The sequence below is a fragment of the Pristis pectinata genome, chromosome X, assembly GCF_009764475.1.
Source record: "Pristis pectinata isolate sPriPec2 chromosome X, sPriPec2.1.pri, whole genome shotgun sequence".
In the NCBI taxonomy this organism is placed as follows: domain Eukaryota; kingdom Metazoa; phylum Chordata; class Chondrichthyes; order Rhinopristiformes; family Pristidae; genus Pristis; species Pristis pectinata.
This window is the reverse complement of record NC_067450.1, coordinates 2407683-2431514: the sequence shown is the minus strand read 5'-3', so window position 1 is coordinate 2431514 and position 23832 is coordinate 2407683. Positions and strand designations below refer to the sequence as shown.

Genomic DNA, 23832 nt, shown 5'->3' with positions numbered 1-23832 from the left:
TTCCTGTGTGTAGCTGCAAGACCTCCATTTGGCACATCACTTTGGCAAGTGATTTGAGATGGAAATTCAGCATGTGCATGAACTACTTTGTATAGCAGTGAACTGACACTGTCATAATGTTCCATTTGCTCCCCATAACAAATAGCAGGACCTTGGTTCTGCCTGCAATTTCTCTTACATTTTCTTTTGGTCATTTTTCACTGTTTTAAACACTACAGAAGCAACAGAGGAAGCCACTGCAACCAATCTACAAGTAACCTTGCCTCGCAACCCTCAAACAATATCACAATTGGTCAACCAGGAGAAGAGCAGTTTCCAAACTCGCCATGCTTTGTTGCATTAAACTATTGGCTGCTGCCATATATATTTTTATTAAAGTCAAAGATCTGGTGCCCCAAAGGCAGTTTGAGGAAATCTGCAACTTTGAGCCATTTAGACTAGAAATGGTCTATGTTCTATTCCCAGTCTATGCTGAGTTTGCAGATTTCAGGCACATATCAGTAATGGCATTACTGTTGGTTTCATGCAAGGACACCAGTTGAGAATAGTAAACAAAAATAGCTATCAACTGGAAGATTCCTTACGTGTCAGCTGTGCTCAGTTTGTAGGATTTTTACCGCCGACATCTCAAGATCTCCAGCATGCAATCCAGGGTGATATTTTACCGCCATTTGTAGGACTTTGTTCAAAACTGTTTGCTGTGTTGGCTTTCATAATAACAACCACAGTGATTCATTATTGGGAGACACAATTATAACAATATATCTGCAAGTCTCCCTATTATTAAATTCCTATAACATTCTGCACACTGAATCTGACAATATTTAGAACATTTCCAACTTTATGCACTTTACACAATCTACATTGTACAATCAGCAATGTTTTCTCTGCTGAGGTCCAGTCGTACTGTGACATGTCATTCAGACTTAAAACACTCTATGCAATGTGACTTGATATGATAGATTACCGCCAGTTACATTTTTGTCAGATTATCTCTGCAACAGCCACCATCTGTAAATGGATACAACTCCTCTAAAGACTCAGTGTTATTCCAGAACCTTGCAAATCATACCTTGGCTGGACAAGAGTAAAATCAGTCAGGGCACTCACTCTCGACCAGTACCCAAGCAGCTTCTGCTAAACACTAGACACATTTCTGGACAGTTTGGGGATAAAACCACCGTTGCTTTTAATATCCCCTTTGGTTAAGAAACTTTACTGGCACTCACATTCTGCACTCATTTATTAAAGAGTGGCCACTTCCATAAGTTATCGAAGGGCAGTTTAATGCAAATCTAAGTCAATGTCGTAGAAGCATAGAAAGTAGATGGAAAAACATAGAACATAGAACAGTACAGTGCAGAACAGGCCCTTTGGCCCACCATGTTGTGCCGAAGAGTAGGCCTTCTGTCCTTCAAGGCTGCTCCTCCAATCAACATGATCATGGCTGATCCTAAATCCGAGCATATTTCAGCTCTCTCTGCATTCATCTTGTCTGGAAATTGACCTCTCCTTTGGCGGCATAGTGATGCAGCTAGTAGAGACATTGCCTCACAATGCCAGAGACCCAGGTTCAATCCTGACCTCAGGTCCTGTGTGTGTGGAGTTTGTACATTCTTACTGTAACTGTGTGGATTTCCCCCGGGTGCTCCGGTTTCCTTCCACATCCCAAAGGCGTTCAGGTTGATAATTTAATTGGCTGTTGTAAAGTGTCCCTAGTGTAGTTGAGTGGTGGAATCTGGGGAGAGTTGGAATGCGGGAAGAATAAAATGGAATTAGTGTAGGATTGTTGATGATCAGCACTGACCCGGTGGGCCAAAGGGCCTGTTCCCATGCTGTATGACAGTAGATATTTTCAATGACACGGCCTCTATTGCCTTCCCACTGTAATGATGGAAGCCGAGAGCTTCCTCTGGAGAAATCACAAGGCATCAAACTGTGTCAATGAAGTGACCTCATTGAAACACACAAAATTCTTATGGGTCTTGACAGAGTTGATGTAGGAATGACGTGTCTCCCTGGCTGGGATGTCGAGAACCAGGGTCACAGTCTCAAAATAAGGGATTGGCCATTCAGGGCAGAGTTGAGAAGGAAGTTGTTTGCCTAGAGGGTGGTGAATGTTTGACATTCTCTACCTGTGGAGACAGTCATTGAGTATATTCAAGAAATAGAGTGGTAGATTTTTAAATTTTAAGAGAATAAGGGGATATAGAGTTAGTGCAGGAAAGTGGTGCTGAGGTAGAAAACCACCCATGGTCTTATTGAAAGGCAGAGCAGGAATGAGGGGGTTGAATGGCCTCTTCTTGTTCCCATTTCTTATGCTCTCCACAAGTAGTGAATCAGTGTTCCCAAGTGTGGCTCTCAGGTAGAAAATTTGTTGGTTTTACAGCACATGACCACTTGTTAATGAGCAGCTCCAATCTTAAATCCCCCTCTATTGCTGACACTTTGGCTGTAAGGAAAGATCTGTAGAGGTCTGTTCTTCCCAACTACATAATGATAGTTTTAAAATAAAAACAGGAATTGTTGGAAATGCTCAGCAACATCTGTGGAGAGAGGAATAGAGTCAACTTTTCAGATGAAGGGTCATCTTACTCATTATGTTTCTCCTTCCACAGATGCTGCTTGACTTGCTGAGTGATTCCATCATTTCTATTTTTTTATTTCAACCTACCAGAACCCTGAAATGTTATCTCTTGTTTTTCTACCCACAGATATTGCTTCACCCACTGACAAGCATTTTCTCCATTTCTTGTCCCATTGCTGAGTCAGGCTGGTATCAATTTACACACCTACTCCAATGCCACCAATCGCCAACATTTCACATCTTGCACTCCGCTTGATAGTGAAGTGGCCAAGGTACGAAATGCATAACCCCACCGCTCTCAATTCACTAAATTGGTTTTCCTTTAAAAATCTCAGAGTCCTGTAAGCAGGGAAGTCCCAGCATTTCTATTTTTATTTCAGATCTCCAGCAACTGTAGTATTTTGCTTTTGGATAACTTGATTATTCTTTCCTTTAACAAAAGAAATCATTTGTTTCCTCAAAGTATCTGCATTGTTTCTCAACTAATGTCAACCCTGAAGCTCCCATTTATTCATGATAAATAGATTGATTAAGCTAAAGATATATAAACTACCAAGGTTCAATCAAGACCTCAGGGGCAGTCTGTGTGGAGTTTGCATGTTCTCCCAGTGACCGTGTGGGTTTCCGTCAGGATGCTCTGGTTTCCTCCTATATCCGAAAGACATGTGGATTGGTAGGTTAATTGGCCTCTGTAAATTGTCCCTGAGGGTGTAGGTGAGTGGGAGAATCCAGGGGGAGTTGATGGGAATGTGGGAAAATGAAATGGATCAGTGTAAGATCAATGTAAAAATGGGTGGTTAATGGTCCGCAAAGACTCAGTGGGCTGAAGGGCCTGTTTCTGTGCTGTATTTCTTGATCTCTAAACTCATAAGTGACAATCTGAGGGAGCAGGAAATACATAGAATCATAGAAAGTACAGCACAATACAGGCCCTTCGGCCCACAATGTTGTGCCAACCTTTAAACCTCACCTAAGACTACCTAACCCCTTCCTCCCACATATCCCTCTATTTTAAATTCCTCCATATGCTCATCTAGCAATCTCTTGAATTTGACCAATGTACCTGCCTCCACCACTGCCCCAGGCGGCACATTCCATGCCCCAACCACTCTCTGGGTAAAAAACCTTCCTCTGATATCTCCCTTGAACTTCCCACCCATTACTTTAAAGCCATGCCCTCTTGTATTGAGCACTGGTGCCCTGGGAAAGAGGCGCTGGCTGTCTACTCTATCTATTCCTCTTAATATTTTGTATACCTCTATCATGTCTCCTCTCATCCTCCTTCTCTCCAAAGAGTAAAGCCCTAGCTCCCTTAGTCTCTCCACATAATCTATACTCTGTGTTGGGAATCTCACAGCAATTAAACTTTTTTTGATTCCATCCCATGTGAAAGTCTCAGTATAACAATAATAACATTACTGTGACTTACTAGGATCCAACTTTGACAACTGTATACTGGTTAAAATCTCCCTGCAGATGACTGTAAGGATGATCAATGATATGGTTCACTGTCTCAAGTCAACTCTACATCTCTCCCTTTTGCAAAGTTCATGCAATCGTATTCCAGTTAATGAAAATATAAGCAAAATAAACCTTATGTATATTTGTGTCTGTATTTATTCGTGTACCAAAATATCAAATGTAACTTATGGACGAATTAACGTCCAGAATGAATGTTAGTTGATACGCCGGACGAACATGTCGGTTACTAGGATCCTGCGGACTCTTTTTGTATGTGTTTGAGTGAGCGGACTCTAAGACCCAGTGGGATGCCCAGGAGCCGGCCGCAGGAGGAAGTGATACAAGCACAAGAAAAAAAGATACAAAACTGCACAGCAATCACACGCACGCACGCTGATCCCCAAACTGCTGCGGGCCCGACACGAGGGGGTTTTAAAACCTGATCAGAGGAAGAAGCCAGGTCATATCACTCACCTGGCCATCCAGCTCATGCCCAGCCGGGCGCGGAGCTCTGCGACCAGCCCGAAATGGCAAAGTTTGGTAGATTTCGCAGCGAGTCAGCTTCACCCCCTCTTCAGGCAGGTGGCTGAGACTAATGACGTCAGTCAGCTCTGACCCACAGCATCATCTGCATAAATTTGACTTTGTAAAGAAAGATTACCATCTACTCATTAACATGCAGCCATAGTACAGCATTCTCCGCTGCTCCACATCGCGACAACCTTCATAATTATGCAATTAAATGCCTCCATTTTCCCTTTTAACTTTATAGTCCATCCATTAATATAGATATTCATATTAATATTTTAAAAATTATGTATAGAGCAAATCACAATCAAAATGTACATTAGAAATTACATTAAAAATGAATTAGAAAAAACTTGTGAACATGGTTAGATTCATATTTTTATTTTAATCGATTACAGTTCCGTTATGTTCACTAACGTGGAACCTGTAATATTGTCAAATGTTTTATGCAAATATAATTTTATTTTAAATTAGCCCCTATGGTTAAATGGATGTTGGATGAAATTAATCATTTTCATTAATTATCAATTTGTACATTATTTACTTTTGTTTTCTGTTGAAAGTGACACAAAAGTGGCCTCTTCATTTTAATTCATTCTTAGGATGTATGAAAGGGACCGGCACTTAAGGAAAGATAAATAGTCCGAAAAACGTAGCCGTCCCTATCTGGGACGTTTGCAGACTTTCATAGAGAAACAGGTAGTTCCGCTTCTTTCAGCTTTTATTTTCCCTAAAAGGCGCAATTTTCAGAGAGAGGACATAAAGAAATACAATAAGGAACGATTGGGAGAATATCTGAACCCGAGGCTATTACAGGATTGTAGAGAAAATGAGAGAAAGTAAGTCCCTAACTGTCCCAGTGATTCAACTAACCACTCCTGGTCAGTATCGATGTGTGGTCTGTGCTGAATTTACTGTAAGCAAATTCAGTCTCACCACACTCCAGTGACAGCTAGTGTGGAGGCATCTGGAGTGATTGAGCAAGGATCACCTAACTGTCAGACCTCTACATCCTCCCCCGCCCACCCACCCCCACACTCTGTAAGACTCCCACGTGTAAAAAAACTATTTGGCAGAGTGGGTGGTGGATTTTTTTCACCATTTCACAGCTTTCTCCCCTTGCTGCTATTGATTCCTGCTGGGTTCTAGTTCCACACACAACTGATAGCCTGCTTGTGCTCGGTACAAGTGACCACCCTTCATGGGCCAACTGCCATCCTCCATTAATGGGGCATTCCAGCAGCAACAGAACTTGTGCTTGCCCGGCGTCCGACTGCATACTGCCCAGCAGAGGTCGCTTCAAATTGATGCATAGTGGGAGCTCATATAATGTGTCCTCTGTCCGGTTCACTGTTTCTGTCGCCCGATCGAAGGCGGTATAGATCAGAAATAAAATTCGTGACTTCCCCAGTCTTTTTGGCTCAATTTCACAGTGGGAGCGTACTTATCAACAGAATAATTTAGCCTTAACTGACTAAAACCTTTGAAGGCTGTGGGGTGAGGAGAGGGTCGCTCTAAAAGCACGCGAATCCATAAAATGAGGCAAATGTTCCAGGAAAATAGCATTGAAAATGAAAATGCACAAAATATATGTAGTACTCGTCAATATCCCCTTTTAGGTGAGTTAAATTGAGGAGGACTCATATATTTTGTGAATTTTCATTTTTCAAAATTAGTTTATGTGTGGCTAGACTTGCGTATTTTTTGTATTTACGAGTTCTAATGACATTACCGGTGCTTCTGGTTTGGAGGAGTTACACAGCCTGGCGCTGTGGGGGATGTGGATTAACCAGGATTAACCAGAGATTCTGCAACTCCATTGCTGTCTTTTGACACCGCAAACTCCTTCTAGCATCCCAGGAATGCTTTACAACGCTGTTCTGAGCTTTCTCTCTCCCTCCCCCTCTCTCTATTGCTGATCGAAAGTTATTCAATAATAGACGGTTGACTGTAAATTCTTATTGTTTGCAACCTTTCCTTTTACAGATGTAGCAGTTACTTCAGCTCCCTCACATGGCTGTGTTCAGTAATTCCCTCACATGCCTCCCTTGCAGAGGTATACAAAACAAATCAACACGTAGGCATTAGGGAAAAGGAAAGGATGGTCAAGCTTTGCAGGCAATTTTAGCACCCCACATTTCCCCCTCTCTGCTCACATACACACCCCGCCCCCAGAATGGCATCCACAAGAAATCCCGCCAAATCCTACACTTGCCACGTCTGACGTGATTTTGTGACCTCGGGAACCACATTTTCTATGTTACGAATATGCCCAGGGGGGTTAAAAATGTTGGTTTCAGAGCAATAAACATTAATGACCATAATATCGGCGAATCTAAAATTCAGATTTGTTTTAGAAAGTCAATCCTCGCACAATCACACCAAGTTCATCATTTTAAAATCTACCTTTTAATCCCCAGTTCAGCCCTCCATAATCACATTTCCAGCCAGCCCTGGACTGCCCCTTTGCTCCTGACTGCTGCAGACAGAAGAGGGTGGTCAACAGTTTCGGTGGTCTCACCTCAGGTGCCACTCGGCACGCCTCAGTTACTTTCACAGCACCTTTGAAACACAAATGGAACTAATGCGCCGACCTGAACAGTCCCAACGACAAATTGAGAATGTACGTCCGTGCAGCTTGTTTGGAAAACAAATGAAACCGCAGATACTGGAATGTGAAACAACAGAAATGCTGGAAGAACTCAGCCAGTCAGGCAGCAGCAGTGGAAAGAGAAACCAGTTAATGTTTCGGGTCAGTAACCCTTCCTCAGAACTGGGGGAAGATTGTGCCCTCACAGTAAGTCAGGAGGCAACTGTGGAGCAAGAGTAACCAATGACCCTTCAAAGCGTTTGCAATAGGCAAGGGTACATACCAAACAAACTGTTAGCACTAGTGGAACCTACTACTAAATTGGAACGCCACCCCTCAGGGGGGTGAGCCACAAGTCCAATTACACAGAGGGGTTTTTCATCGCGTTTTCTCTTTCTCGCTGTGGGGAGGCCCACATCCCCTTGATTCCACAGGAGCAGTACTTCATCACAGCTGCTGGAAAAAAAACTCAACACAGTTGGTCAGAAGAACAACCAGTGAGTGCTGGGCACTAAATTTAACGAATGGGGACACTAGCAGTGAGAGCCAGCGCAGCCCCTGGCGTGAATGAATTGAAAAAGGTGGGCAGAGGGGTCTGGCTCCAGAGACAGGACCAGAAAGTATTGCAGGAATCTTTCTGGGTGACAGCACGGGAAGCAGGGCATTTGATGGCCTGTCCAGTGTGGCGAGGCGCAGTTCTGCGAGTGTCCTCATCTTCTTCTGGGAGCCAAGGCAGCAAGTGCTCGGAACCTCAGCTGAGTTGGCCCTTTTCCTATCCTGGTGTGCTGCCCTGGCTACCATCCCCTAACACAGCAGAACCTGAGGATTAAGCCAGGACCCACTGGCCCATCGACTTGGTGCCTCCTTGCACTGTTTTATTTTCACCCACTAGATTCTGTTCCATCAATGGTGCAACCAGCCAGCAGAACCTACACAGTAGTTTGGGGTCACACAAGAGATTCTGCAGATGCTGGAATCTGGAGCAACACACACACAAAGTGCTGGAGGAACTCAGCAGGTCAGGCAGCATCAAGAAAGGAAGAGGGCAGACGCCAGAATAAGAAGGTGGGGGGAGGTGGAGGAGCACAGGCAGGCAGGTAATGGGTGAGTCCAGGTGATAGGGGGAAGGTAGGAGGGTGGGGGAGAAGTAATAAACTGAGAGGTGATAGAAGAGGGAAAGGGCTGAAGAAGAAGGAATCCAGTAGGAGAGGGCAGTGGACCATGGAATAAAGGATGGAGGAGGTGGGGAATAGATAGGCAGGTCACGAGGGCGGGGGAAGGGAAAGAGAAGGGGGGAGGACGCCACAAGAATGAGGGAAGACAAAAAGGGGGGGAAGAGGGGAGAGGGATTACCGGACATTAGAGAAATCGATGTTGAGGCTGTCAGGTTGGAGACTACCAAGGTGGAATATGAGGTGTTGTTCCTCCAACCTGCATCTGGCCTCAACGTGGCCGTAGAGAAGGCTGTGGACAGATATGTCAGTGTGGGAGTGGGATGTGGAATTGAAGTGGGTGGCCACCGGGAGATCCTTGCTTTTGTGGTGGATGGAATGAAGGTGCTCGACAAAGCGGTCACCCAATCTGCGTCGGGTCTCACCGATGTAGAGGACGCTGCACTGGGAGCACCAGAAGCAATAAGTGACACCCTCGGATTCACAGGTGAAACACTGTCTCACCTGGAAGGACTGTCTGGGACCCTGAATGGTGGTGAGGGAGGTGTAGGGACAGGTTGCAGGGATAAGTGGTCATCAGTGGGGAGGGACAAGTGGACAAGGGAATCATGGAGAGAGTGATCCCTGTGGAAAGCAGAGAGAGGGGGTGAGAGGAAGACGTGCCTGGTGGTGGGATCCTATTGGAGGTGGCGGAAGTTGCGGAGAATAATGTGTTGGATGCGGAAGCTCGTGGGGTGGTAGGTGAGGACAAGGGGAACCCTGTCCCTGTTATGTCGGGGAGGGGGGGATGAGGTGAGGGCAGACGTGCGGGAAATGGAGGAGATGTGGGTGAGGGCGGCATTGATGGTGGGAGGGAAACCCCGTTTACTGGAAAAGGAGGACATCTCTGATGTCCTGGAGTAGAAAGCCTCATAATGGGAACTACTAGACTGTACAACTGTTTTTTCTCCCAGGCTGTCAGGCTCCTGAATACCCTGGAGGCAGTCTCAGACAAATGCCGTGTCAGAAGTCCTGGTTTGCACAACGGCACATGAGAACTTTGGCTGCTGCCGAACATGTTTATACACTTGGTGCAATACACTGAGTTCTGTATTTTCTTTGTCCAACTCGGTTTTGCACTAACCTTGCACTAATTTTGTATCCTGTATATACCATTTTTTGTACTATTTGTGCTTGCACAATTTTTCTGTCTGTGTTTATTGTATGTTCTCTGTTCTATGTATGTCCTCTGTCGTGAGAGTCTGGGGGAAATTATATTTTGTTCCTCCATGTGTTTTACAGCATATGGGTAAATGACAATAAAGTATAACTTGAACTTGAACTTGAGATGTGGTCCTGATAAAGGGTCTCAACCCGAAACATCGACTGTTTATTTCTCTCCATAGATGCTGCCCGACCTGCTGAGTTGCAGTAGCTTGGGATCTTTTTATTATTCATTCACATGAATGCCAACATTTACTGTCCATCCCTAATTGCTCCTTAACTAAGGAGACAGTTAAGAGTTAATCAGAGTGACCGCCATGTACACCATCAATAAAATGCTCTGAAGTTCCTCACCCAGGCTATTGCTATAGCACCTCCCAAACCTGCCACCTCTAACACCAAGAAGGCAGCAGGTACAAGGGAACACCATCCCCTGCAGGTTCCTCTCCAAGTTGCACAGCATCCTGACTTGGGCAATAAATGCTGGCTCTGCCAGTGATGGCAAAGTCCCAGAAAAATTAACATTTAAAAAAAACTCAGTGGGTCTGGAGTCACATATAGACCAATGTGATTAACTTCTGGCAGGTTCCCCTCCCTGGCTTTAGTGATTGGGTTGGTCTTCATGACAATCTAGTTTCATGGTCACCATGCCAAGATTAGCTTTTAATTCCAGATTTATTTCATTTCAATTCCCCAGCTGCTGCAATGTGATTCAAATTCATGACTCTGCATGTATGGTCCAGAACCTTAGGAAGTTAACCACTGCACTGCCACACCCGTTAGGCAGTTCCCTGGTTTTCCTTTGCTTCTCACGTGACAGCCCCTGTGGTTTGCAGCTAAATTCACTGTGCCAACTCAATTTCTTGCTTCACTTGATGTTTTGGAGCAGGTACAGTAGCATAGTGGTTATACCAGACAAGAAATCTAAGGCCTGGGCTAATGAGCCTGCCTGAATGGGTGTTGGAGGCAGGGATTCACACAACATTTAAGAAGTATCAAGATGAGCACTTGAATCACCAGTGAACAGAGGGCTATGGATCAAGTGCTGGTAAATGGGATTAGTATAGATCAGTACTTGATGTTCAGCATGGACAGGGTGGGCTGAAGGGCCTGTTTCTGTGCTGCATGACTCTATGATCTAGTGCAGAAGCTGATGAATTTAATTACAGTTAATTCTGAAACTCCAGGACAATAAAAAAAAGCTAGTGTCTGTAATTGTGACCGTGAAACGGATCCTGCACTAATATTTTATTCTTCCACAGCTCCTCTCAGTGGCCAATTTACCTACCAACCCACACATCTTTGGCATACAAGAAGAAACCGGAGCACCCGGAGGCAACCCACACAGTCACAGGGAGAACATGTAAGCTCCACGCAGACAGCACCAGAGGTCAGGATTGAACCCAGGTCTACGACACTGTGAGGCAGCAGCTCTACCCCCTGCACCACTCAGCTCACCTGCTGCCTTAAACCATAGCTATGGATTTTGTCACCTCTAGACTTGACTATTCCAATGCATAGCTGGCCAGCCTCCCTCTATAGGTGTGAGTTCAATCAAAATTCTGTGGCCATGTCCCAACAAGCAACGAGTCCTGTTCACCCATCACACCTGTGCTTGCTGACCCAAACTGGCTCTAGGTTAAATAACACCTCCATATTAAAATCCTCATCTTTATTTTCAAATTCCCTCTGTAGCCCCTCCCTGTCTGTATAAACTCCTTCAGCCCTACAAGCTTCCAAGGCAGCTGCTCTCCTCCAATTCCAGCCTCTTGAGCAAGCCCCAGATTAATTGTTCTCCACTGGCGGAAAAGCTTGGGGTCCAGAATTCCTTCCCTAAACCTCTCTTTCCTCCTTTAAATGTGTTCCTTACAGCTGCCAATTGCCTCAAGATCTCCTGATGTGGCTCAGTGTGGACTTTTGTTTATAATGCCACGTGACATGCCTTGGGATTTCTTCCCATTTTAAAGGTGCTATGGAAATACAAATAGCTTTTTGTTGTTGAAAGAACTGTATAAATTTAAAACACAGAGTCATGCAACACAGAAACAGGCTATTCGGTCCGCCATTTCCAATGCTGACCACCGAGTGCCCATCTATACTATAGGCAGCGGGAGAATTTAAAAACAGCGGGGGTAACGACAGTGTGTAAATTTAATGGGAGCGGAATTTATAGGGAACGGAAAAAATGACAGCGGGTGAGTTTAAAGGGAGTGGTTGTGTTTAAGGAAAGCTGGGGGAAAGGCAGCGGTTAAGTTGAAAGGGAGCGGGGAAAAATGACAGTGGGTGGGTGGGCTTAAAGGGAGCGGGGAAAGGATAGTGGGTGAGCTTGAAGGGGGGAGGAAGGATGAATTTGAAGGCAGTGGGTGTTCAAAGGGAGCGGAGTGAAAGCAGAGGATGCAGTTAAAGGGAGCGGGGAAAATAACAGCTGGTGAGTTTAAAGAGAGTGGGAGAATTTGAAGGAAGCAGATGCTTAAAGGGAGCGGGGAAAGGGTGGCTGGTGAGTTTGAAAGGAGCGGGTGAGTTTAACGCGAGCGCGGAAACGGCAGTGGGGAAGTTTAATTTTGAGGCAGGAAAAAATGGCCTATAAACCTTTGCTGTTTTATTACTAAAATGAAAATTGCACTACTTCACCACAGATTGTTGCACTTTTTTGGTTGTATTTTTGGCGTGGAAATAAATGCTTTGCCTTGCGCAACACGGTTACTTTTTTTGTGAGTGAGGTGCTGGGGAGAATTTGAGTGAAAGAGCAACAAGTCAATTGTCTTGCTCTCGTCCGCCATCTGGCGGAACGGTACAGATCGGCAACAGTGACAGGCGTGGTCCCAGGAGAAACTAAAGGGAACATTTAGTAACAGGTCTCAAAAGTAATAACCTTATTAGGTCAGAATTCTGTACAATTTTTTTAGTCGAAACTGGATTACTCAGTCGCTTAGCAAAGAGTATGCACTGAAATAGAACGTGCCAATGACCATTCTCATCCGTAATTATTTTGTGGTCTTACAAATTAATTTATTTGTCCTAATGTCCATTAAGACTGAGATGTGTGGGTCCTGATGATCGCGGGGATGACAAGTCAGAGGCTTGAGCCTCGGAGGAATCGCGGTGTCTGTTCAGGTGGTGTTGCTGGTGTCAGTGCAGTACCAAGTGACGGGTGGGAGTGCAATAAAGAATGTAAGGTTAAGACTTACCGAGCAGGTGGCTCAGTTCGGTGCTGCACTGGCGAAGATCGAGTTGTCCCGACGGTGCCCAAAGATTGTCGGTCACTTTCAAGACAATGTGGTCGAAGTTCCCCTGCAATGCTCCAAAAGAAACGCTGCACTGGAAGTGATATAGAAGTCACATCGGGGTACAGGTGTGACTTAGGACTGCAAGTTACATTTCCAGGATGACAATCAAACATGCTAGAAAGAGTTGTTATTGATTTTTCATTCATACATTTCAATTGCCTAATACTGAAAAATAAACATGTTCTTAAATTTCTCAGCATATGCCTGAACCTAATGAGATTAAATTTCTAATTTGTTAAGTAACCAAGGGAGGAAAATACAGGTAGACAGAATTGTACGAAGGGTACAATAGATTGCATCCTTGTGACTACAACTCCCCCTGCCTCACTCATACCCTTAATCTTACTCGCCTCTTCCTGTTGCTGTACCTGTATGTCTCTCTGAATAAAGACTGGGTATCTGTGCTGCCAACATTTTAGAACAGAGGAGGTTCCAAACTTTTCTTTATTGCAAACCCTTTCTAGATTTTTCATCATGGCTTGTCTACCGTATCTAAACTCTCATATCTAAGTATTTTTTATTTAACATTGCTAAATAATTCTCAAATCTGCCTCAGTTCATTCTGCTTATTGCTTGTGGAAACTGTGTATTGCTTCATGGTCTGAATGGCTATCTTAACTAGTTTCAAATAAATAAGCAACGACAAACCTTATTTAGAGCCCCCTTGGCAACCCTTTTCTCCACTTCATAATGAAACATCTATGCCAATCGCACTTCAAACAACATTGTAATGAAAATTACATGGATACTCTTAACTGTAAAGAATTTTGATTTAAAAGGGATGTAATGAAAGACCAAAAAAACTGATTAACTGTATAATGATACTTAACCCTAATGTAATTAGTTTTGATGTACACTTTCTGATGACCATCTAAAGCAATGGCTTACTACTGCAGCAATGTTATTCTCTGATTCTCATAGTGTAGTTTCAAATTTCATATTTGTAATTACTGAAATAACTTACTTGGTCTGTCTTTAACAAAATGCGTTGTGTGTCTACAGTTAAAGAACCTGGAGAAAGAGCCCAGCCCAAAGCTTGACTTTAGGGTTTATTTTTCATACTTTGTATTCCAGTTCATACTTTTACTGTGAGATGACTGGCCGCTGTTTGTAAACAAAACTGTTTTTCCATGTGCACACAAACCTCACATCTTCACAATTTCTCCTATGTACCCCTCAGAGATGCCATGCATACTCCTGGGATACACGTAACATAGCTGGGAACACCAGTTTTAGAATCATCCTTTCTAAATAATTCACCAATTAAAACCATTATCACATAGGTTTACTTTGATTTCTTTTAGGTACTTTTCCATTGCTTAGTTTAGTTTAATTAGCCTATTTCTTTATCTTATTGATTAGTTTTTTAAAAATATATATTTATTAAATTACTAGGTCATTTTACCCTTGTCCTCTTATTAATATCTATTTTTAAGTTTAGTAGCCCCTTTGTTAAATGTTAAAAGATAAAATAATAATCAAACACCGTGTTCTTTAGTACCAATTCTCCACTGCTACTGCATCCAATTCCCATTCTTACCACAATCCTCTCTGATATCAGCTCACTCTGTTGGGCTTGCTGACTGAAAACTGCACTCTTGCAGTGTTTCACCCTTTAAATACCTTTCGGCCACAAATGTTATGTACAGCTCCATCAAACCCTTGTCACACAGCATCTAATTATCATCCTATGACCTACTTACTGTTGCCTAACAACTCACCAACAGTTTTTAAAATTAAAAACTAAGCTCATTTTTTAAAAAATAGATCTTACCTGAATATTTACCACTATTCCTAGATTTCCCAGCTGTGGATTCTGCTTAAGCACCCTTCAATATTAATCAGACCATTAAAGCCCATAGATAAACTTGTCTAAGTTCCAGATCTAGCTGTTCTCCTATGAAGACACAAAAAGAAAACAGCAAGGACAAATAAGCAATGACCATTGAACTTGCACTATCAGGTGAAATAGAAGAAACTATAATACCTGAAACTTGAATGTTGTATATGTTAAGAACATAAGAAATAGGTCCTGGTGTCAGCCATTCAGCCCCTTGAGGTTGTTCTGCCATTCAATAAGACATCTTATCTGATCTTCAGCTCCATTTTCCTGCCTGTTCCTTATAACCCTTGATTCCTCGATTGATCAATGATTTGTTAGTCTCTGTCTTGAATATATTCAATGACTCCATCTCCACAGAATTCCAAAGATTCACCACCCTCTGAGAGAAGAAATTCCTTCTTATCTCCATCTGAAATGAGTGACCCCTTATTCTGAAACTGTGCCCCCTAGTTCTAGATTCCCCCATTAGGGGAAACATAAATAACAGCATTTACCCTGTCAATTTCCCTCGGAATCTTAATGTCTCAATAAGGTCACCTCTCACTCTTCTAAGTTCTAAAGAGCACAGGCCCTACCTGCTCAACCTTTTCTCATTAGAAAGCTCTTAAAAATGGGTTGGTTGAGATGGGAAACATGTTCATTACAGTGCATTGTCAATACATCAGACTGCCTCTTCTTACTTTGTATGCCCTGGTAAAGTTATTCAACTGCTTCTGGTATTGACCATCATTCTGGGGCACAATCTTTTGTTCTCCCTCAGGTTACACTCCTTGTCTCTGCCACAAATATTTGTTTCCTCTTTCTCCTTATTTGCAGTAATACTCCTACGGAAGAGTCTGTGAACTTGTGGAGCTCTAAGCCCCACTGCAGCACCCTCATATCTTCTCATGTTTCACGTTTACTTATAACACAGAGGGAGGCCTTTGAGTTCATGCCATCTCTCAGAGCAATCCCCTCAATTCCATTCCCCACTTACTTCCCTGTGACCTATTACACACATCCATCAACTCCACCTTGATTCTTTTACCACCCACCTACACCAGGGGTAATTTAATCAAATAATCTACCAGCATGTCTTTGGAACGTAGGAGGAAACCAGAGCACCCAAGTGAAACGCACAGGATCACAGGGAGAATGTCCAAACTCCACACAGACAGCACCGAGGTCAGGATGAAACCCAGGTGACTGGAGATGTGAGGCAGAGTACTACCTGCTGGGCCACTGTGCTACCCTTACTTTACCCAGCAGTTTCAACGTGAATAGAATGAGCCAATTATTTATATTAATTCCTGTGTATTACCTTAGCGAAAGATCAGGATGTAGGGGTTCCTCCAGGTATACTTTGTACTCCCTTATTAGTTGAGTGTCCTATAATAGTGATTCAAAAGGCCTGCAGGACGCTGTACCTTGTAAAGGTTAAATGCTACAGCAGCACCTCAGTTCCCCAATCTCATTCATGTTCCTACATGGATTCCCTTTTCTGGTCTAGATACCGAACCCAGGCTTTTCCTTGTTTGTATGCCAGGTCCCTGGTCTGCACAACATTCACCTACTGGGATATCAGGAGCCTTTTACAGAGAAACACATTTTACTGGTAATTAATTAATAATAACTTTATTTATAATTCACCATATCAGCATATGAAGCATTCTATGTCCTGCCTACTGTATCGTTTATTTATTTCACCCTGTCGCAAACCCTCTTGGAATCTGACCTTGCTTTTGTTTCACAATGTCCCTGGACAAATGTCCAATCCCACATCTTTTGCAAGCTTGCTTCTTTTTCATTTTCCTTGGTGTAGCCTGTCCACAGACTGGGCACGGCAAATGATTTCATGGTTTGAAATGCCTGGAGAGTTGAAGGGCTTGGGTGGCATGTCCCAGCCTCCAAATGTGACCTACTTCTCTGGGGTAGGATCAGAGAGGGGGGTGGTTTACAGCTTGCCTCCTGTTTGAAAACTCCTCTTCCATTAGGTCACTGGGACATAATAAATCTATTGTAGTTTTGATGACCTGCTAGGAATGGGTCTCTAGTAATTAAAAAATAATGCACATATCAGGATTTTTAAAAATTCATTTCCGCCCCAACTTTTTCTCTTGAAGGCATTAGTTGTACTGTTACTGGTTTCTTGAGTACTTTGTCCAATTCTTCCCATACAAGAGCAGATAGTAAATGATGCCATGGCTAACATTAGCTCATCTCAGCCGGGTTGGGGAGTAAACCTGCAATCTGCAAGGTTCAGTTCCATGCATTAATTCACCGACACACTCAGTCCCTATTTGTGCTGAGTTGCTGATCACACACATTTCGTCGAAGCAATTTATTGTGGTTACATCCCGCACTTTACAAACTACTATCACACATCTAACCCCCTCACCTTCCTCGTCTCTAAAGTCCAGGAATATGTTTTTTTGCCCTTAAAATCCGTGGCCATCCCTTCCCCGCAACTCCAGACCTGAAACTCTTCAATTCAGCCAGCAGATGGAGCTAATGTACTTTACTGAATAAAAGCGACATGGTGAAAATTTAAAATCAGAATAGAAAATGCTGGAGCCGCCCAGGCAGCAATAGTTGGAAGAGAAACAGAGTTTATGTTTCAAGTCATTGACCTGACGGGTTTAAGCATATGCTGATGCGAATGATGAACTGTAAATTCAGCAACAGGCAAATAATTCCATTGTTCATTTACAACCAGACTACTGAAACGTTTCTGTCTCCTTAGGACAGATTGAGCAGCAATGGGAAAGAGAAAATGAGGCCGAGGACAGTGAAAAAAAAATTAAAGGCGCGCACAAGAATACCATTCCAGATACCCGTAGTGATCCCAAGATTTCAGACTCAATCTTGTGTTCGTAAATATAAAATGAAGGTAATAATTCTTTAAGCCACCGACGATGGCAAGTAAACACGTTCCAAACTGAAACAAAAACAGCGAATACTCAAATCGCAGTGGGGAGAGAAACATGGTCACGTTGACCCTGCCTTTCACCTTACCCTTTCTGCATGACACGCTGAGCACTCTGCGCTTTCACTGTTATTTTTTGCTCCAATTGCAATTAATCTCCGATAATCTGGCACCCTCGGGATTTTTAATACCCCAACAGACTTTTAATTCACTTTTTTAAAAATGTCATACAGTATTGTAAAAATTTTCCAGTAAACAAGATGAGTTTAAAGGGAACTTGGGAAACGGGTCTCAGACTGCTCAAAGTGGAGAAGGAGGGTTCGGTATTGAGAACTTCGAGTTCACACACAGAGGGGACCATGTAAAAACGGTGGAAGGAATGCACTACCTCACAGACTGCCCCATCTGTGGAAGAGGCTGCGGTTCCCACATTGTCCGCCTCTGTCACCTCAGAACCCACATAAATTGAATGGAAGCAAATCACCCTTGACCCCAAGGGACTGCCTAAGAAGATGCTGACTGAATCTGTGTTAGACCTCAGTATGCTTTAAAAAATGGAGACACAAGAGACTGCAAATGCTGGAATCTGAAGCAAAAAAACAAACTGATGGAGGAACTCAGCAGGTCAAGCAGCATCTGTGGAGGCAGAGGGATGGTCGATGTTTCCGATCAAGGCCCTGGATCAGGACTGAGAGAGTAGAGGGAAGATAGTATAAAGAGGTGAGAGGGAGAGGTGAGGCGGGCTGGCAGGTGATGAGTGGAACCAGGTGAGGGGGACGATGGGCAGGTGGAATCAGGTGAGGGAGGGGGAAGAAACTGGGTAATGGGGGCTGGGGAAGGGGGTTTGGAAAAAAGGGAGTGAGAGAACCTGGGTGGATCAGAAGGAGAGAGAAAGGAACTCAGAGGGTGTGGGTTACCTGAAACTGGAAAATTCAATGTTCATACCACTGGGTTGTAGACTACCCAAGCGGAATATGAGGTTCTGTTCTTCTAGTCTGCATTTGGCCTCATTGTGGCAGTGGAGAAAGTTGAGAACAGACAGGTCAGTGTGAGAATGGGAAGGGGAGCTCAAATGGCTTGCAAACAGAAGCTCCAGACGGCACAGGACAGGTCCCTCCTTCTCCTCCTTCACCGCCACCCAGGAATCTAAACGGCCCTTCCAGGTGAAACAGAGATTCATGTGCACCTTTTCCAACCTTGTCGATTGCATTCAGTGCTCGCGAGCACTGAAAGAATCCAAACGTAGACCAGGCGACCACTTTGCCAAGCAACTGCACTCTGTCTGCAATTGCCATCTTGAGCTACTTCGGTTAGTGACATTTATAGAGACTTCTAAAGACTGAAGGATGAAGCATCTCAATGACTAAGAGAAATCCCCTGAATTGAAGAAAAACTAAATGCTGATAAATTTAACCCCTTCTTATATTAAAATTACTGGAACAATGCTCTTTTATCTATTACTCATGGGACCATCAATTGTCAGAAAGTTTCCACAGCCAAAGAGGTTGGATTAGATGAAGCCTTCATTGCAGCCTTGGTCCAAACATGCACAAAACAGCTGAACTCCAGAGGTGAAGTGGAAGTAACGGTCCTTGACATCAAGGTAGTATTTGATCAAGTGTGGCATCAATGAGCCCTGACTAAACTGGAGTCAATGGGAATCAGGGAAAAAACCCTCCAGTGGTTGGAATCAGACCAAGCACAAAGGAAGGTGGTTGTGGTGGTTGGAGGTCAATCATCTCAGCCGCACGAGTTCCTCAGGGCAGTGTCCTAGGTCCAACCATCTTCAGCTGCTGCATCAATGACCTTCCTTCCATCATAAGGTCCGGACTGCAGTGTTCAGCACTATTCAGCAGTCCATTGCCAGATGCAGCATGACCTGGACAATATCCAGGCCTGGGCTGACAGGTGGCAGAACATTCACACCACACAAGTGCCAGGCAATGATGACATCCAACAAGAGAAAATCCAGTTATCAACCCCTGACATCCAATGGCATTACTGTCACTGAATCCCCCACTATCAATATCCTGGGGGTTACCATTGACCAGAAACTGAACTGGAGTAGCCATATTCACAGTGTGGCTACAAGAGCAGGTCAGAGGCTAGGAATCTTGCAGCGAGTAACTCACCTGCTAACTCCCCAAAACCTGTCCACCATCTACACGGCTCAAGTCGGCAATGTGAGGGAACACTCTCCACTTGCCTGGATGAGTGCAGCTTCAACAATACTCAAGAAGTTTGACACCATATGGGACATAGCAGCCCACTTGATAGGCAGCCCATCCACAACCATTCACTCACTCCATCACCGACGCACAGTAGCAGCAGTTTTACCCTTTACAAGATCCATTGCAGCAACCCACCAAGACTCCTCAGACAGCACCTTCCAAACCCACTGTCTCTACCAGCTGGAAGGACAAGGGCAGCAAAAGCATGGGGAACACCACCGCCTGGAAGTTGCCCTCCAAACCACCCACCATCCTGACTTGGAAATATATCACTTGGAAATATAAATAAATTCCTTCACCATCACTGGGTCAAAATGCTGGGACTCTCTTCCTAACAGTATTGTGGGTGTACCCACACCTCAAGGACTGGAGTGGTTCAAGAAGACAGCTCACCACCACCTTCTCAAGGGAAATTAGGGGTGGGCAATTAAATGCTGGCTCAGCCTGCAAAGCTCACACCCCCTGAATGAATAAAAGAAAGCTACTGTTCAGCCACCTCATCAAAACTTCCACAAGGATTCTATTCAATGACCATTTCAGATAAATAACACCATCTAAAGTAACATATTTGGAATTAATATGTGTCCCAGTGTAGAAAGAAGACTGTTTTACCACCTAAGAGAAACAGAATTAAAATATATTCCTTTCCTTTTCTCCAGAGTCCGCTTGGCTTATCCATGAAGCACATAACCTTTGACAGGAGCTACATTAATTAAATGGACTGCAATTCTTGCCTTTTTAGTCCAGGGTTGGATAACATATTCCAGTATGGCTGTGGAATGAGATTTCATTAACACCACTTCATAAGATTTATCATCATTGCTGTCACGTTCAGTATTCCCTTTGTCTCTGTATTCAGATTTGTCAAGTGAATCAGCAACAGGATGGGACCAGGCTTCTTCCACGGCATGACAGGTTGGACTGGAAGAGTAGAGTGAAATTGTCGTTTAACTTGTAATACTAGACTGCAGCTGTCAGTCATGAGGGAAGTGTCATTCCAGATTAAGCCACGTGACTAAAAGTTTAGTCAAATAAGAATAATTTCTATAGCACTTTTCACATTGTCCAAAAATATATTATAGCCAACAATGTACTTCTTGAAGTGTAATCATCGTTGTAGTGAAGGAAACATGGCTGTCAACTTAAGTGTAGCAAGCTCCCACAAACAGCAAAGTAATAATGACAAAATAATCTGTTTTAATGATGTTAATGAAGGATAAATATTGGACTGGGCAGCAGAGTAGATCTGTTCTTGTTCACAATAGTGCCATGGGATCTTTCATTTCCATTTGAGAGAGCAGACAGTTTAACTTTTCACATAAAAGACAGCACCTCTGACAGTGCAGCACTCCTTCAAAACTGTATTGAAGCACTAATCTAAACTTTTGCCCTCCAGTGATGCTGGAACCATCAGTCTTCTTAAGTATAGAGGCAAGAATGCGACTCACTGAGCCACATTGTAAACAAAACCTGGCAGGTTTTGCAAAGTGTCTTAAAGCAGGAAACAGTGGTAGCAAGGCAGAAAAGTTGGACAAGGCACTTCCAGAGTTTAGGGGCTTGGCAGCTGAAGGCAAAGCTGCCAGTGATGGAGGGATGGAAGCCAGGGCAAGAGTCCAGGTTTGGAGGAGTGAAGAGATCCCAAAGGGTTACAGGATTGAAGGAGGTTTTACAGAGAGGTTTGAAAACAAAGGCAAGGATTTGAAAATCAAAGTATTGCTTAACCAGCTGACAATTGGGGCAGGCCTTGCTCATTAAATAAAATCCACAGCTGGATATGGCAGGCTGAAAACAACAAGTTAATTCTCAGAAGTCTGTGCAATAGTAAAGTTGTTACCAACTGCTCCATTGCTTGGCAAGATTAGCTATGACATGACCTAACAGCAACAGTGATATCTTAAGGAAAGCTGCCAAGATCCAGAGTTACATCAGGGCTACAGACTGTTCTTACCACCCCCATAAATGAAAAAAACGCAGCCATCACATTCCATCCTATAGCTCTTGATATGTTGATCAGATTTTGTGTGAGTTGCAGTTTCCTCCTAAGATACTTTTGTTCTGGATTCAGGTCAATAGGCTGTTCTTTGGTAATGTTACACTCACACTTACTATAACCCACTGTTACAATCTGAGCTTTCTCGTCACAGTACTTATCCATACTCATAGTAACAAAACAGTTTCCACTGGCAGACCCACGCTTCCTATAAACTGAAACTTAAAACCCTATGTAAGCAGTTTGCTGCAAGACTAACAAACACTCTTTTCCAGAGATATTTCACAGAGGAAGAAGCTTAGGATGGTCACAGAGCATTCTTGATCTTTTTGCTAGGTGGAAAATCACCACAAAGTCAACCCATATTGTTCAGGTTGAAGTTGAATGTAGAATTTACCTTAAAATATATTCAGAATCAGAATCAGGTTTATTATCAGACATATGACGTGAAATTCGTTGCTTTGTGGCAGCAGTTATAGTGCAAGACATAAAATTACTATAAATTACAAAAATAAATAAATAGTGCAAAAAAAGGAATAACAAAGCAGTGTTCATGGGTTCATGAACCATTCAGGAATCTGATGGTGGAGGGGAAGAAGCTGTTCCTGAATGGTTGAGTGTGGGTCTTCAGGCTCCTGTACCTCCTCCCCAATGGTAGTAACGAGAAGAGGGCATGTCCCGGGGTGGTGAGGGTCCTTAGTGACGGATGCTGCCTTCTTGAGGCACCGCCTCTTGAAGATGTCCTCGATGGTGGGGAGCGTTGTGTCCGTGATCGATCTGGCTGAGTCTACAACCCTCTGCAGCCTCTTGCGATCCTGTGCGTTGGAGCCTCCATACCAGGCTGTGATGCAACCAGTCAGAATGCTCTCCACCGTACATCTGTCGAAATTGTGGAGCGGCCTTTTTGAGAGGGGCTGCTGATTTGTCAAAGTGCTGCTGTTTGTTGAAGTGTTGGCTTTGGTATATACTGGGCTTCAATGAGGAGGGCGGGCAACACCAAGGTAAGGTGAGGGTAGGTTCTTTATTTTCCCTCAAAGCTTTTTAGTCATGGCAGATGAGCTCAGACCCATGTCATGCTCCTCCTGCGCAATGTGGGAACTCAGGGAGACTGCCAGAGTCCCTGATGACTATGTGTGCAGGAAGTGTGTCCAGCTGCAGCTCCTGACAGACTGCGTGACAGTACTGGAGCTGCATATGGATTCACTTTGGAGCATCAACGATGCTGAGTATGTTGTGGACAGCATGTTTAGTGAGTTGGTCACAATGCAGTGTAAGGGCCCAAGGAAAGATAGGGAATGGGTGACCATCAAGCAGAGCAGTAGCAGGAAGATAGTGCAGGAATCCCCTGCAGTCATTTCCCTCCAAAACAGACATATCACTTTGGATACTGTTGGGGGAGATGGCTCATCAGGAGAAGGCAGCAGTAGCCAGGATCATGGCACCGTGAGTGACTCTGCTGCACTGGGGAATGGGAAAAAGACTGGCAGAGCTATGGTGGTGGGGAATTCCATGGTAAAGGGAATAGACAGGAGCTTCTGTGGCCACAAATGGAACTCCTGGTTGGTGTGTTGCCTTCCAGGTGCAAGGAATTGGAATTGGAATATTATTGTCACTTGTACCGAGGTACAGTGAAAAACTTGTTTTGCATACTGTTCATACAGATCAATTCATTACAATAGTGCAGTGAGGTAGTACAAGTTAAAACAATACAGAATGCAGAGTAGAGTGTTACAGTTACGGTGAAAGTGCTGTGCAGGCAGACAATAAGGTGCAAGGTCATAACGAGGTAGATTGTGAGGTCAAGAGTCCATCTTGTCATACAACGGGGCCGTTCAATAGTCTTATAACAGTGGGATAGAAGCTGTCCTTGAGCCTGGTGGTACGTGCTTTCAGGCTTTTGTATCTTCTGCCTAACAGGAAGGGGGGAGAAGAGAGAATGCTTTACTGAGGCAGCGAGAGGTATAGACAGAGTCCATGGAGGGGAGGCTGGCTTCTGTCATGTGCTGGGCTGTGTCCACAACTCTCTGCAGTTTCT

General features: G+C 43.9%; 1 protein-coding gene across 3 annotated transcripts in view; it reads right to left on the bottom strand.

Moving 5' to 3' along the window:
* The window catches only part of LOC127566942 (bromodomain adjacent to zinc finger domain protein 2A-like), a 91704-nt gene extending 87063 nt beyond the window's left edge, over positions 1-4641 (bottom strand). For all 3 annotated transcript variants that reach the window (XM_052009482.1, XM_052009483.1, XM_052009484.1), the window contains exon 1: positions 4523-4641. The gene's annotated coding sequence lies outside the window, so the exon portion shown is untranslated. The remainder of the gene's footprint in view (positions 1-4522) is intronic.
* Positions 4642-23832: the final 19191 nt, after the last annotated feature.